Raw genomic sequence first — 12,941 nt, forward strand, 5'->3', positions numbered from 1 at the left:
ATTCCGCCATCCATGGGATTTTCCAGGCAAGAATACTGGAGTGGGTTGCCATTTACTGCATTCTTAAATCCTATTTGGATTCTCCAAAGCCATTCTTTTCTATATGGGTCAAATTGCTGGAGAAAATTTGTGAATACAAATTATGTTCTTGAACACATTCTAATCCTAGATACAACAACAACTCAGTTGCTTCAGTCATGCCTGACTCTTTTGTGACCCCATGGACTGTAGCCCACCAGGCTTCTCTGTCCATGAAATTTCCCAGGCAAGAATATGGGATAAGTTGCCATTTCCTTTTCCAGGGGATCTTCCCAACCCAGGAATCGAACCTGTGTCTCTGGCACTCCTGCATTGGCAGGTAAGTTCTTTACCACTGAGGCACCAGGTTAGCCCAACCCTACATAGGATAATACCAAATGTGGCTTGCAAGAGGTATAATATAGTGGGGAAAATTGGTGGTCTAGGTATAACTGGGTCTTCGTTCTGGCTTTGCACTATAAGCCTTGTAGTGGTGGGCCATATGTAAGTGTTGTTACGTTCTTTAAAATCATACCATTGCACAAAATGAGTATTGCAACCTGCTTGAGGATATGCTCAATGAAGACAGAGTGGGATTATTTTATCTTGTGATCTGGGCTTTTGTGAATTTATTTATTAATGCAGTCTCAGAATCTCCCCACCCCTACTTTTTTAGAGTAGGCATGTCATATTAACTGCATTTGAAAAAACTTCTGGTTAGTTAGAATTTTCAGATTATTCAAACTGAACTTCTGGTAATATTCTTCAATTTTGAAATTTACTTTTTAGGAACTGAAAGGGTCTTTACAGTAAGTCTTTGTTTTAGCTTTACATTTCACTAGTTGTGATACAATTGAATATTGATTCTGTATTTTAACATATTAGTTATTCTGCTCATTTCTGGGTCATCTGTAGATCTGATAAATGGCTTGCTAACTTTTCCTGTAAATCAAAGAACAGATTTAAGGACAGAGGCCTGTAGTGCTCTGTTAGAGACATTCTTCCAGGTTGATAACAAGTGATTAATTAACACTTGGATTATGCTTGTTTATAGCTAGGTGTGAATCTATTCTACTGAACTGTATCATTCAATTATATGCTTATAGAGATTCCACTTCCTCTCTGGCCCTAAAATTTCTGTGTACTCATTGGGTTGGGGTGATTTTGATTTCTATGACCTGAAAGTCCAAAACTGTGCTTCTTCCCCCAACCCCCTCAGCATCAGTTCAGTTTAGCTCAGTTCAGTTGGTCAGTTGTGTCTGACTCTTTACAACCTTATGGACTGAAGCATGCCAGGCTTCCTTGTCTATCACCAACTCCTGGAGCTTGCTCAAACTCCTGTACATTGAGTCGGTGATGCCATCCAACCATCTCATCCTCTGTTGTCCCCTTCTCCTCCCACCCCCAATCTTTCCAGCATCAGGGTCTTTTCAGATGAGTCAGTTCTTCACATCAGATGGCCAAAGTATTGGAGTTTCAGCTTCAGCATCAGTCCTTCCAGTGAATGAATATTCAGGACTGATTTCCTTTAGGATGAACTGGTTGGATCTCCTTGCAGTCCAGGGGACTCTCACGAGTCTCCTCCAACACCACAGTTCAAAAGCATCAATTCTTTGGCGCTCAGCTTTCTTTATGTCCAACTCTCACATCCATACATGACTACTGGAAAAATCGTAGCTTTGAGTAGACTGACCTTTGTTGGCAAAGTATTGTCTCTGCTTTTTAATATGCTGTTTAGGTTGGTCATAACTTTTCTTCCAAGGAGTAAGCATCTTTTAATTTCATGGCTGCCATTACCATCTACAGTGATTTTGGAACCCCCTGAAGTAAAGTCTCTCACTGTTTCCACTGTTTCCCCATCTATTTGCCATGAAGTGATGGGACCAGATGCCATGATTCAGTTTTCTGAATGTTGAGTTTTAAGCCAACTTTTTCACTCTCCTCTTTCACTTTCATCAAGAAGCTCTTTAGTTCTTCTTTGCTTTTTGCCATAAGGGTGGTGTTATCTGCATAGCTGAAGTTATTAGTATTTCTTCCGGCAATCTTGATTCCAGCTTGTGCTTCATCCAGTCTGGCATTTCTCATGATGTTCTCTGCATATAAGTTAAATAAGCAGGGTTACAATATACAGCCTTGACATACTCCTTTCTGGATTTGGAACAAGTCTGTTGTTCCATGTCCCATTCTAACTGTTGCTTCTTGACCTGTATACAGATTTCTCAGGAGGCAGATGAGGTGGTCTGATATTCCCATCTCTTGAAGAATTTTCCACAGTTTGTTGTGGTCCACACAGTCAAAGGCTTTGGCATAGTCAATAAAGCAGAAATAGATGTTTTTCTGGAACTCTCTTGCTTTTTTGATGATGCGATGGATGTTGGCAATTTGATCTCTGGTTCTTCTTCCTTTTTTAAAACTAGCTTGAACATCTGGAAGTTCAAGGTTCATGTACTGTTGAAGCCTGGCTTGGAGAATTTTGAGCATTACTAGCATGTGAGATGGGAGAAGGCAATGGCACCCCACTCCAGCACTCTTGCCTGGAAAATCCCAGGGACGGAGGAGCCTGGTGGGCCGCTCCCCCTGGTGGGCCACTCCCCCGTCCATGGGGTCGCTAAGAGTTGGACACGACTGAGCAACTTCACTTTCACTTTTCACTTTCATGCATTGGAGAAGGAAATGGCAACCCGCTTCAGTGTTCTTGCCTGGAGAATCCCAGGGACGGGGGAGCCTGGTGTGCTGCCATCTCTGGGGTCGCACAGAGTCTGACACGACTGAAGCGACTTAGCAGCAGCAGCAGCAGCAGCATGTGAGACTGAGATGAGTGCAGTTTGAACATTCTTTGATCCCCCAGCATAGGATCAACCAAAACTCCCAAGGGGGCCCTGGAGCCCCTCCTTGCCCTGGTAGAGGTTCTACAAGGTTGAAGCTGCTTGGTCAGAGATGGGTCTTAAAATTGGTATATGTAGGCCCTTGAAAAGCTCAGCTATCTTGTTCTGAACTATAATTATTTTTCCTGGTAGGAAAGATCCTTTTCTTTCTTTCTTTCTTTTTTTTTTTTAAAGAACACACACTAGTCCATGATAAAATAACTTAAGAGAAAGATCTGGAAGGGCTGACTTCTCCCCTTTACACATGCTCAGAGCAGAGTCTGAGCACTGAATAGGTCCTGGTAGAACTCAAGGCAAGGCAAATTCTTCAAGGCCCTGACCAGCAGGTGGGAGCCAGGAGAAGTATCCCCAACCCCTGCCACCCACCTGCAGCAGGGCCCTAGCTGGAGACCCTCACAGACTCACTCCAGTTTTCCAGACGAGATCTGTGGGGCATGAGCAGGGGGAGCTGGAGTGAGGGAGGTGAAGGACAATGTTGTTTTCTTAAAAAGCATCTACCAGCATCACACTGCTGGGCCTGATGTCCCCTTTAACCATCACTTGGTACGTTTTATAGCATAAATAAGACTCAGATCTAGAAAAATGGTACTTATGAACCTATTTTCAGGGCAGAAATAGAGACACAGACATAGAGAATGAACTTGTGGACAAAGCAGGGGAAGGAGAGGGTGGGGCGAACTGAGAGAGTAATGTTGGGATATATCCACTACCATGTGTAAAACAGATCGCTCGTGGGAAGCTGCTGTATAACACAGGGATCTCAGCTCGGTGCTCTGTGATGAACTAGCAGGGTGGGCTGAGGGGCGGGAGGGAGGCCCAAGAGGGAGGTATGTATGTACACTTATGCTGATTCATACCAACACAACGTTGTAAAGCAGTTATCCTCCAATTAAAAAAATCTCAAGGGAAATAAATATATTGGCTCCTGTGACGTTGGAAGTGAGCAAAAGTGGCTTTGGGGAAAATTAGAGAGTAGACCATAATTACTTTATTCCAGTTTGGGGCAACTTCCCCTTTTTCCATGACACATCTTTTTGCTGCTGGAGGTTGGTTGGTTTCCCTGGTTTCTCCCAGTCTCCCCTCCTCTGTGCATAGACACATCGTGTTCTCTGCGAGTCCTTCTTCCTGACCAGATTCTCACTCTCTGGTGACAGTTGCTTACTACTAGGTAATGGAATGGCAGTATGTGCTTGCATGAGTGCAACTCTCTCTCTCACACACACACACACACACTCCACACATCCACACATATGTCAGTGATGAGCCAAGAAGTCTCTGGTCTCCAGTTACACACAACTTCAAAAAGCTACCATTCTGAGTAGTGTCTCTACTACCTTGCTTGGCCCATTTTATTACTGTGGATGAAGAAGGAGCAGGTCATGGGCAGGGGACACGGGGCCCCACATTCGGAAGGGCCCTGAATTCGTTTTACGGCTCTGCTGTTGCCATGTTTAAGTTCTTAATTCTTTTTGAACATGTCACTCTGGATTTTTATTCTGCGCTGGGCACCACAGATCATGTCTAGTCCTAGTCAAGGGTTAAGTGTCCTGCTGCATGATGTACCTGTTTCCGATAGCCTAGGAATCTGTTCTTCATGCCAGCAGCTCTCGAAAAACTACTTCACATTTATTTTTTAGCTGCATATTTTACCATAAACTATCTTTTAAAATGATTAATGGGTATTTTCTAAGAAAACGATTTCACTCAAGCACTCATCTAATGGAACTATTTGTTTTACTGTGCTCATGTCCCAAGTGCTCTCCAATCTCTATTTAATTTTAATGTCTATGTGTTCTCTAAATTTTAAAAACCTCATCCAGAGCAAGCTTATACACCAGACAGGAAGAGGTATAACTGATATTTGAGATTTAACAAAGATTAATCAGTACATACTATATTCGGGACCCTGTTCTAGAGGCTGGGGATAAAGCAGAGAAGGATAGCATTCCTGATCTTGTACATTCTAGTGAGTGGAGATAGACAGTAAGCTGGTAAATGAATATGTGTTAAGCTAGTAAACCATAAGTAAGTGTGATAATTTCAGGTACAGATAAGTACTAAGCAGAAGGTTAAAAATTGGATTATAAGGTAGAGCCATTAAACTTGGCTTTAGCTTGGTAGTTTGAACAGGCCTCTCTGAGGAAGTGACTTTTGTATTGAGACCTAAATGACTTACCATGTAAGTTTCAAGTTTTGGTAAAGTTTTAAAACGTTAGCTATAATTCATTGTTCACTGTTTCAGTGAACTGTGAAATCCGTTGTTCACAGGGGGATGGTATTCATTCTCAGTGAAAGTATACATGTCTTCAGAAGGCATCAGACTTGAACTCCGTGGATGGAGCCTCAGATTGGTCCTCCTCCAGGGAATTTCCACGTTCAGTGGCAAGTTCTGCTTTAGGTCACTTTGTCGTCAAGACAGTTGGCCTTGTTCATGTGCCCCATATGTGGCGAGCACTTTATTAGTTGTTTGTAGTTTCAGAGGAAGTTGAAGTTACAAAACCCACCCTTCCAATTTTCTGGAGAAGGCAGGGCGGAACCAAGGAAAGGTAAGTAAAAGCACAAATCATAGAAACCCAGGCATTGCCAACAACAGCTGTACACAATCAGGGGCCATGAGGGATCCTAGATTCACTGGGGTCATTCACCCAGAAAGGATCACTCACCGTGTCCACTGGTTTTTCCTACACTGTTTCGAGCTAACCTTTTCCCTAGCTTCTCCATTTCAGGACCCCTGTTCCTTCCCTTCTTTAGGTTGGATAAATAGAGTAGCAAAATTCTAGGACTTCCCATAGCTCCATGTTATTAAACTTTTCTGTGGAAAATAACAGAATTTGGGGATTAGAGATTAAAAAAAGGAAGAAGCATCTTTCCTTACCTGATGGCCATATAATGGTTTTCTTCTTGACCACTTTTGACCGTGAGACATCTTGGTGAGATGCATGAAGCGTTTGCAGATTGTTGCAAAACTCCAGCCCTCCAAGCTGCTGAATTTTTTTTCCTGTTTAGTTTTTTTTTGTGGCTTTGTTTTAGAGTTATAAGGAAGTAGAAGTTAGTTTTTGTTTTTGAAAAAAGAAATAGTTTTATTCACACATTTGAAAAATGCAGTGTGGATGGTGAGACTGAGCTACGCTAAACCAAACTGTTAGAATGTTACTGTTAACATTCCTTTACTTAAATGGGAGATTCAGTTCAGTTCAGTTCAGTTGCTCAGTCGTGTCCGACTCTTTGCGACCCCATGAATCGCAGCACACCAGGCCTCCCTGTCCATCACCAACTCCCGGAGTACACTCAGACTCACGTCCATCGAGTCCGTGATGCCATCCAGCCATCTCATCCTCTGTCGTCTCCTTCTCCTCCTGCCCCCAATCCCTCCCAGCATCAGAGTCTTTTCCAATGAGTCAACTCTTCACACGAGGTGGCCAAAGTACTGGAGTTTTAGCTTCAGCATCATTCCCTCCAAAGAAATCCCAGGGCTGATCTCCTTCAGAATGGACTGGTTGGATCTCCTTGCAGTCCAAGGGACTCCAAGAGTCTTTTCCAACACCACAGTTCAAAAGCATCAATTCTTTGGTGCTCAGCTTTCTTCACAGTCCAACTCTCACATCCATAGATGACCACTGGAAAAACCATAGCCTTGACTAGACAGACCTTAGTCGGCAAAGTAATGTCTCTGCTTTTGAATATGCTGTCTAGGTTGGTCATAACTTTCCTTCCAAGGAGTAAGCATCTTTTAATTTCATGGCTGCAATCACCATCTGCAGTGATTTTGGAGCACCAAAAAATAAAGTCTGACACTGTTTCCACTGTTTCCCCATCTATTTCCCATGAAGTGATGGGACCAGATGCCATGATCTTCGTTTTCTGAATGTTGAGCTTTAAGCCAACTTTTTCACTCTCCTCTTTCACTTTCCTCAAGAGGCTTTTTAGCTCCTCTTCACTTTCTGCCATAAGGGTGGTGTCATCTGCATATCTTGCACCTGTATTATAAGAGGTGCTGGAAAAGGGACTCTCTGCCACCAATACTGGATATTCAAGTATGGAGACAGGAGGATAAAAGAGTTGTGGTGTGTACACTGAACAGGAGGTATTCATTTTGAAGAAATAAGAGCAGATCAGGAATGTTATTTGTCCCATGTCAGCTGGGGCACCTCACCAGGTAAAGCCAGGTTGCTCTCAGAGACTCCCAGAGATGAACTTTAAGGTTTGTAAAGATCATCATTTTCTTGTTCTGTTCTCAAAAGAATGATCAGTGGTGAGAACAGTCATCTCTGAATGTAACTTGGATTTCAGGTTTCTCCTTTACACCAGTCCAGGGTGATATGAAAAAAAGCTATAGGTGACTTTTCATCAGTAATAAAAAAAGAAAGATCTCCCACATTTATTTCTTTAAGGGCAGGTTTATATTTCTGCTTTTCAGCTTATTAGGACAAAGATGATGATGAATGGTGTATTCAGATGTATTTCTGAAAAAGCTCAATAAGAAAGAGCTATGCTTGGTTGACTCTCCTGTTCCTGGGAGTGGGAAGTAGAAGGAGAGGTGGATCATAGAAAGAGCGATGTGAGCAGTTGCTTTTACCACCGCTGTGTTGTATTGTATCTGTGCTTTTGTGTGGGTTTAACCTAGGGTGTTAACTATATTTAACCTAGGATTTAATCCAGTGGGATTTCAAAATTTAACCTTCAACACTATGTGTGAATAAATCATCTTTCAAATGAGTTTTCTTATTTACACATTTTAAGTTTGCTTTCTTTGTCATTATAGCTGGACTGCTGCTGCTGCTGCTAAGTCGCTTCAGTCGTGTCCGACTCTGTGCGACCCCAGAGACGACAGCCCACCAGGCTCCCCGTCCCTGGGATTCTCCAGGCGAGAACCCTGGAGTGGGTTGCCATTTCCTCCTTTAATGCATGAAAGTGAAAAGTGAAAGTGAAGTCGCTCAGTTGTGTCCGACTCTCAGCGACCCCACGGCTGTTGTACCTCACATGCAGATCTCACCATGTTGCCGCCATGGTTATGGTCCTGCTGTGGCTGGTCTCCAAGCTCCTAAGTAATAGGATATGAACGCTTTGTGCATTCCTTCTCGTTGTCTCCACAGCCTGATTTCCTGCCCCACTCTGCTTTACATTTGACCTTTCACACACCAGTGATCCTCTCACGTTGTGCTGCTCTGCATTTCACGGCAATCCGTCTCTGGCGTACCCTTCCCATTTTCATCTGCGTGGCTCACTTTTACTGGACAAGCCATCATTCTCTCCAGAAAGTCTTCCCTTAAACCATGGGCTCCTTCTATAGGTTCTGTGGCTTCTTGGTCGCTACTGAATATATTAAATTTTTTGTTCAGATGTAATTTGATCTTTTCTACTGTAGAAACCTTATGGGAAGAGACTGTGCCTTATCATTCTTGCAGGTGTTGAATGCAATGGATACATGTAAATGTGCTTAGTAAGTGTTTGCCAGCCACTTCTGACTATTAAGCACTCAAGTTAGCAAGTATTTCAGTTAGACTTCCTAGCTAGTAGTAAGATTGAACTGAAAAAATGCAAGAAAGTTTCATAATGATAAGTGGTTAATAGCAGTTATGTCAGGAAATGAGTAACAGATTATTTTTTCCTCTCAGTGGTAAGGTCACAGTATTTTTAATGAGTTTAGAGAAATCCACTGCCCATGTAAAGTATATACATACATATAGCATATGCAGTAGGGATCACAGATAATACTTAGAATTAAGAGCTATGAGAATTGGGAAAGTTCTTCAGATGTCTTCCCGGTCAGTCATCTGTTCATTTGTGGTGCAAAAATCCTTTTATAATATTTTTGACAAATAGTCATGTCTTTTCTACCTAAACACCTCTTGATAATGGCCCCTTTTTATCTCATTAGGCAGCAGCTCATTATTTTGGGACCATTTTAATTTTCATAAAGTTCTATACTAATCCACGTCTACTTTCCTAGAACTCCTGTCTACAGTCCTAATTCCTCCTCTTGATGAAGAGGAAGATGCAATAAGTCTTTGTAGATAGAGGTGGATCATCGAGTGTCCCACAGCACTTCTCCTCTCCAGGTGAAGTTTCCTTAAACCTGGCAATTGTTCATTTTTTTTAGGATTCTATGGCCCCTCATCATGCCTGTCGCTTTATTCTGTTGTTCTTCAGTTTTTCTGGAAGTGATCAGGTCACTCCAGGCTCCCTTATCAGTACAAATTTGAGCAGGCCCCTGGAAAACATTAAGCTAAACACTGTATTTTGATTCCTGAAGCCTGAGATTGCATTGACTTTTTTGGTAACCATGACACTTTGCCAACACCTATGGAACTTTTAATCAAAGTTGATAATGGTAATCCAAAGTTGGTAATGAAATCCTTTAGGGTTGTCCTTCTCATATGGTTGCTAAGTCTTTTTATGATCTGGTCTTCTGAATGATGCTCCCCAGGTGACCAACTATTGATAATATGTGTAGACCAAAAGCGGGATGAGACAGTGCCCATGTCTGAAGGTCTAGAAAGTACTTTCTAAGAGTTTTTATTTTCCTTTGGGCATGGAGACAATGAAATTGTAAAATCATCAAACTTTTTTAAAAACTAAAATTTCCAGAATTTATCTGTTCAAATCAGTATTGCCCTTTAAATCAATAACCTTGCAAGATTATGTACTTAGTCTGATGAGGTCTCATTTTTTGAGTTACTAGGACAATAAAATATTTTTCGATTGCCTACTCTGAGTTTAGTGCTCGGATACATTTTTTAAACTTCTGCCTTTGAATGGTTTTTAAATCCAGTGAGTGAACCACACAGGAGAATGTTCTATTTTCAGTGAAGCTTTTATTTTTTAACCCCAAAATTCTACTTTCGTGGACTTGGCTCCGTATGACCTTTTGTCATCTCCCAAAATCAACTGTCCTCGAAGATGACAATTTAACAGACTAACAAACATCCCCATGCAGGCCCCTGGAGCCACTGACTGCTGGCATGGTCAAAATAAGCTTCATCAAGGCCATGCTGGCACCCTCTTTATTTAAACATAGGACTCCTAGAAATTCTGTCTGGAGGTCCTGGCTCCTGCCAAAAAATATTTTTTTCCTCCTCTATTCTAGGACCAATTACCAAATAAAGCACTCTACAGAGAACCCAAATGAAGTATTTCTCTACCTAGTTGGTCAGAAAAGTAATTAAACCCACCTGCTGTGATGAGCGGGTGGTGGTGGGGTGCTCCAAGCCACAGTTAGTTACAGTAACCACCCTGGATGCAAAATAAGATAAAAGGTGGTGTTAGACAGGCCTGAGCATTTCACAACCACAGTCCTTAGCAGTCGTAGCAAAGGGCTCTATCTTAGATTCAGAAAGGCAGCTCCCAGCCCTTGTGAGTGTGGTGTGAGCTAACATTACAAAGCAAAATTTTTTTAAAAGCACACGTGAAGTATAGCTGATGATGGTTGTTCAGAGAATGCAGACGAATTTAATTTTGAGTCTAGGATTTGTTTGCTCTTAAGAGTTGCAGTGACACAGGCGCCACTTTTGTTTGACTGGAGGCAGCTTTTGCTCTTATCAGCCAACTCTTCTGGGCTTTGTCAGCATCATCAAGTTCAGGAAGTATATGACTTCTCCTAATACTACAAGCCACTAGGTGTCCTGTAACCTACAGTCAACATTGAGGACAATCTGAATTTCTGTAATTTCTTTGTATGTGCCAGATTTTGCTGAAATTCTTGAAAACCGTAGAATATCGGCAGTGTTTGAAAAATGAGGCAATACACATTTTGATTCAAATGGCAAACTGAAGAAATTAGATATAATTATTGTCCTATTACACTGCATAAAATTTGGTTAAAAAAATATGTTCAATCCTTCTCATATTATTAGGAAATAAACAGAAAAAGGAAGAAGAAATATCAAGATGCCTAGCTGAAACAAGAAACATATTTCATTTAGATACTAGTACTAATAGTAACAATAACAATATTGTTGTTCAGTTGCTCTGTTGTGTCTGACTCTGCGACCCCATGCACTACAGCACACCAGGCTTCCGTGTCCTTCACTGTCTCCCAGAGTTTGCTCAAACTCATGTTCATTGAGTCAATGTTGCTATCCAACCATCTAGTCCTCTGTTGCCCCCATTCTCTTCCTGCCCTCAATCTTTCCCAGCATCAGGGTCTTTTCCAATGAGTTGACTGTTTGCATCAGGTGGCCAGAGTATTGGAATTTCAGCTTTAGCACCAGCCCTTCCCATGAATATTCAGGGTTGATTTCTTTTAGGATTGACTGGTTTGATCTCCTTGCTGTCCAAGGGACTCTCAAGAATTTTCTCCAACACTACAGTTTGAAAGCATCAATTCTTCAGCGCTCAGCCTTCTTTACGGTCTAACTCTCACATCCGTACATGACTACTGGAAAAACCATTGCTTGGACTCTATGAACAATAACAATAGTGCTGCTCTAATACCTTATGTTACAGCATAATGAGACCATGGATCTCTTTAGCTGGGAAAATTGGCTATAGACCAGTAGTACTTAAGAACTTAGTCTGAGTAATATAATTTTAAAAACTAGTGAAACAAGAATTTTAGTGCTTTCAAAAAGAGTAATACTAATACCTTGTATGCACATAGCACTGTGAAATTTATAAAGCATTTTCACTTTGCAGTAAAGGGTTTTGCAGAGGAGGTGGCAGAGCTCGGATGTTTAAGTGGCAAGACCTGGATTTGCTGCTCTGTGTGTTACCCATTATTGACTCAGTAAAACTCACTCAGCCAATCCAAGTCTTTTGGATCTAATGGATTTGCTTAATGGATTTATGGGTATTGTGTTCATTTGTGGCATGTAGACTCTTGATCCTAATGGTGACAAAAGCATTTGTAATGTAGATGATATATGAAAATTTTTTCCAGGTGTATTTCCATCTTTTACAAATCATGATATTTGGGGGGTTTCCTGCAGTGACCTGGGCTTCCCTTGTGGCTCAGCTGGTAAAGAATCCGCCTGCAGTGCAGGAGACCTGGGTTGGGAAGATCCCCTGGAGAAGGGAATGGCTGCCCAGTACTCCAGTCTTCTGGCCTGGAGAATTCCATGGACTGTACAGTCCATGGGGTCGCAAAGAGTCGAACATGACTGAGTGACTTTCACTTTCTGCAGTGACCTAACACACGCACATGCACTACTTATTGAGATAAACTCAGTCGACCAGTGAAAGAAGCTTTTCTAAATATCTGGAGCTTATCGAGAATATGATTTGGAGGACTCAGATCATTTTGTTTCTTCCCGAAGTGTTTAGAAGATTCCTGTGCTGCCTCTGTAGGTTGATCCTGGGACCTTGCTGTCCTTGAGTAGAAGGAAGATATGAAGTAGAGAGCAACACACAAGTTTGCTCTTCAAGACTGGGAGGATTGTGGGAATAAGAAGTCAGTTGTCAAGATCTTTGTTTCTCTTCTTTAAGGGTCTAATACAGGATAGGAAAGGGGAGGGGCTTTAGAAAGTGTCATTCGTATTGGAATAGGGATCCAAAGAAACCTTTGCTCCTTTGGACTAGTCTACTGAAGGCTGAGCCCTGCAGGAAGGTTGCAGGTGTGGGGCTGGTACAGTGGCCAGTGTGTCATATGAATAAATGCAAGTGGTGTTGAGAACTAAGCCTTCATTCTGGATCCCCTGGGCCTTTTGAGTTACTTTATGCCCAGGGAGAGGAGGTAGAGATGCTGAGGGTCCTGGTGAACTAACAGAGGCCCTAATAGGGGACAGGGGTTCATATTTGGTGGGAACTTAAAGAAGAGGATAAATCCCTTAAGTCATGGGCTCTAGCAGTGAGTGCCAGCATGTGACCTCACGTGACCAGGCAGAATCGTTTGTACTTCTGTGATCACTAGTTCATGGAGAAGCTTAGTCCAGCCACTCTTTAGAATCCAGATGACCTCATATGGCACTGAGGATCCCCTCTCCTTCTCTATCACATCATCATATATAAACCAGCCATCATCTTGGGTTGGAGAATGAGGAAGGAGAGGAGATTCCACCCAAATAGATTAAGCAGTTATTAAAGGAACTGCAGTAACTGTTG

Source organism: Ovis aries, chromosome 10 (assembly GCF_016772045.2).
Source record: "Ovis aries strain OAR_USU_Benz2616 breed Rambouillet chromosome 10, ARS-UI_Ramb_v3.0, whole genome shotgun sequence".
In the NCBI taxonomy this organism is placed as follows: Eukaryota; Metazoa; Chordata; class Mammalia; order Artiodactyla; family Bovidae; genus Ovis; species Ovis aries.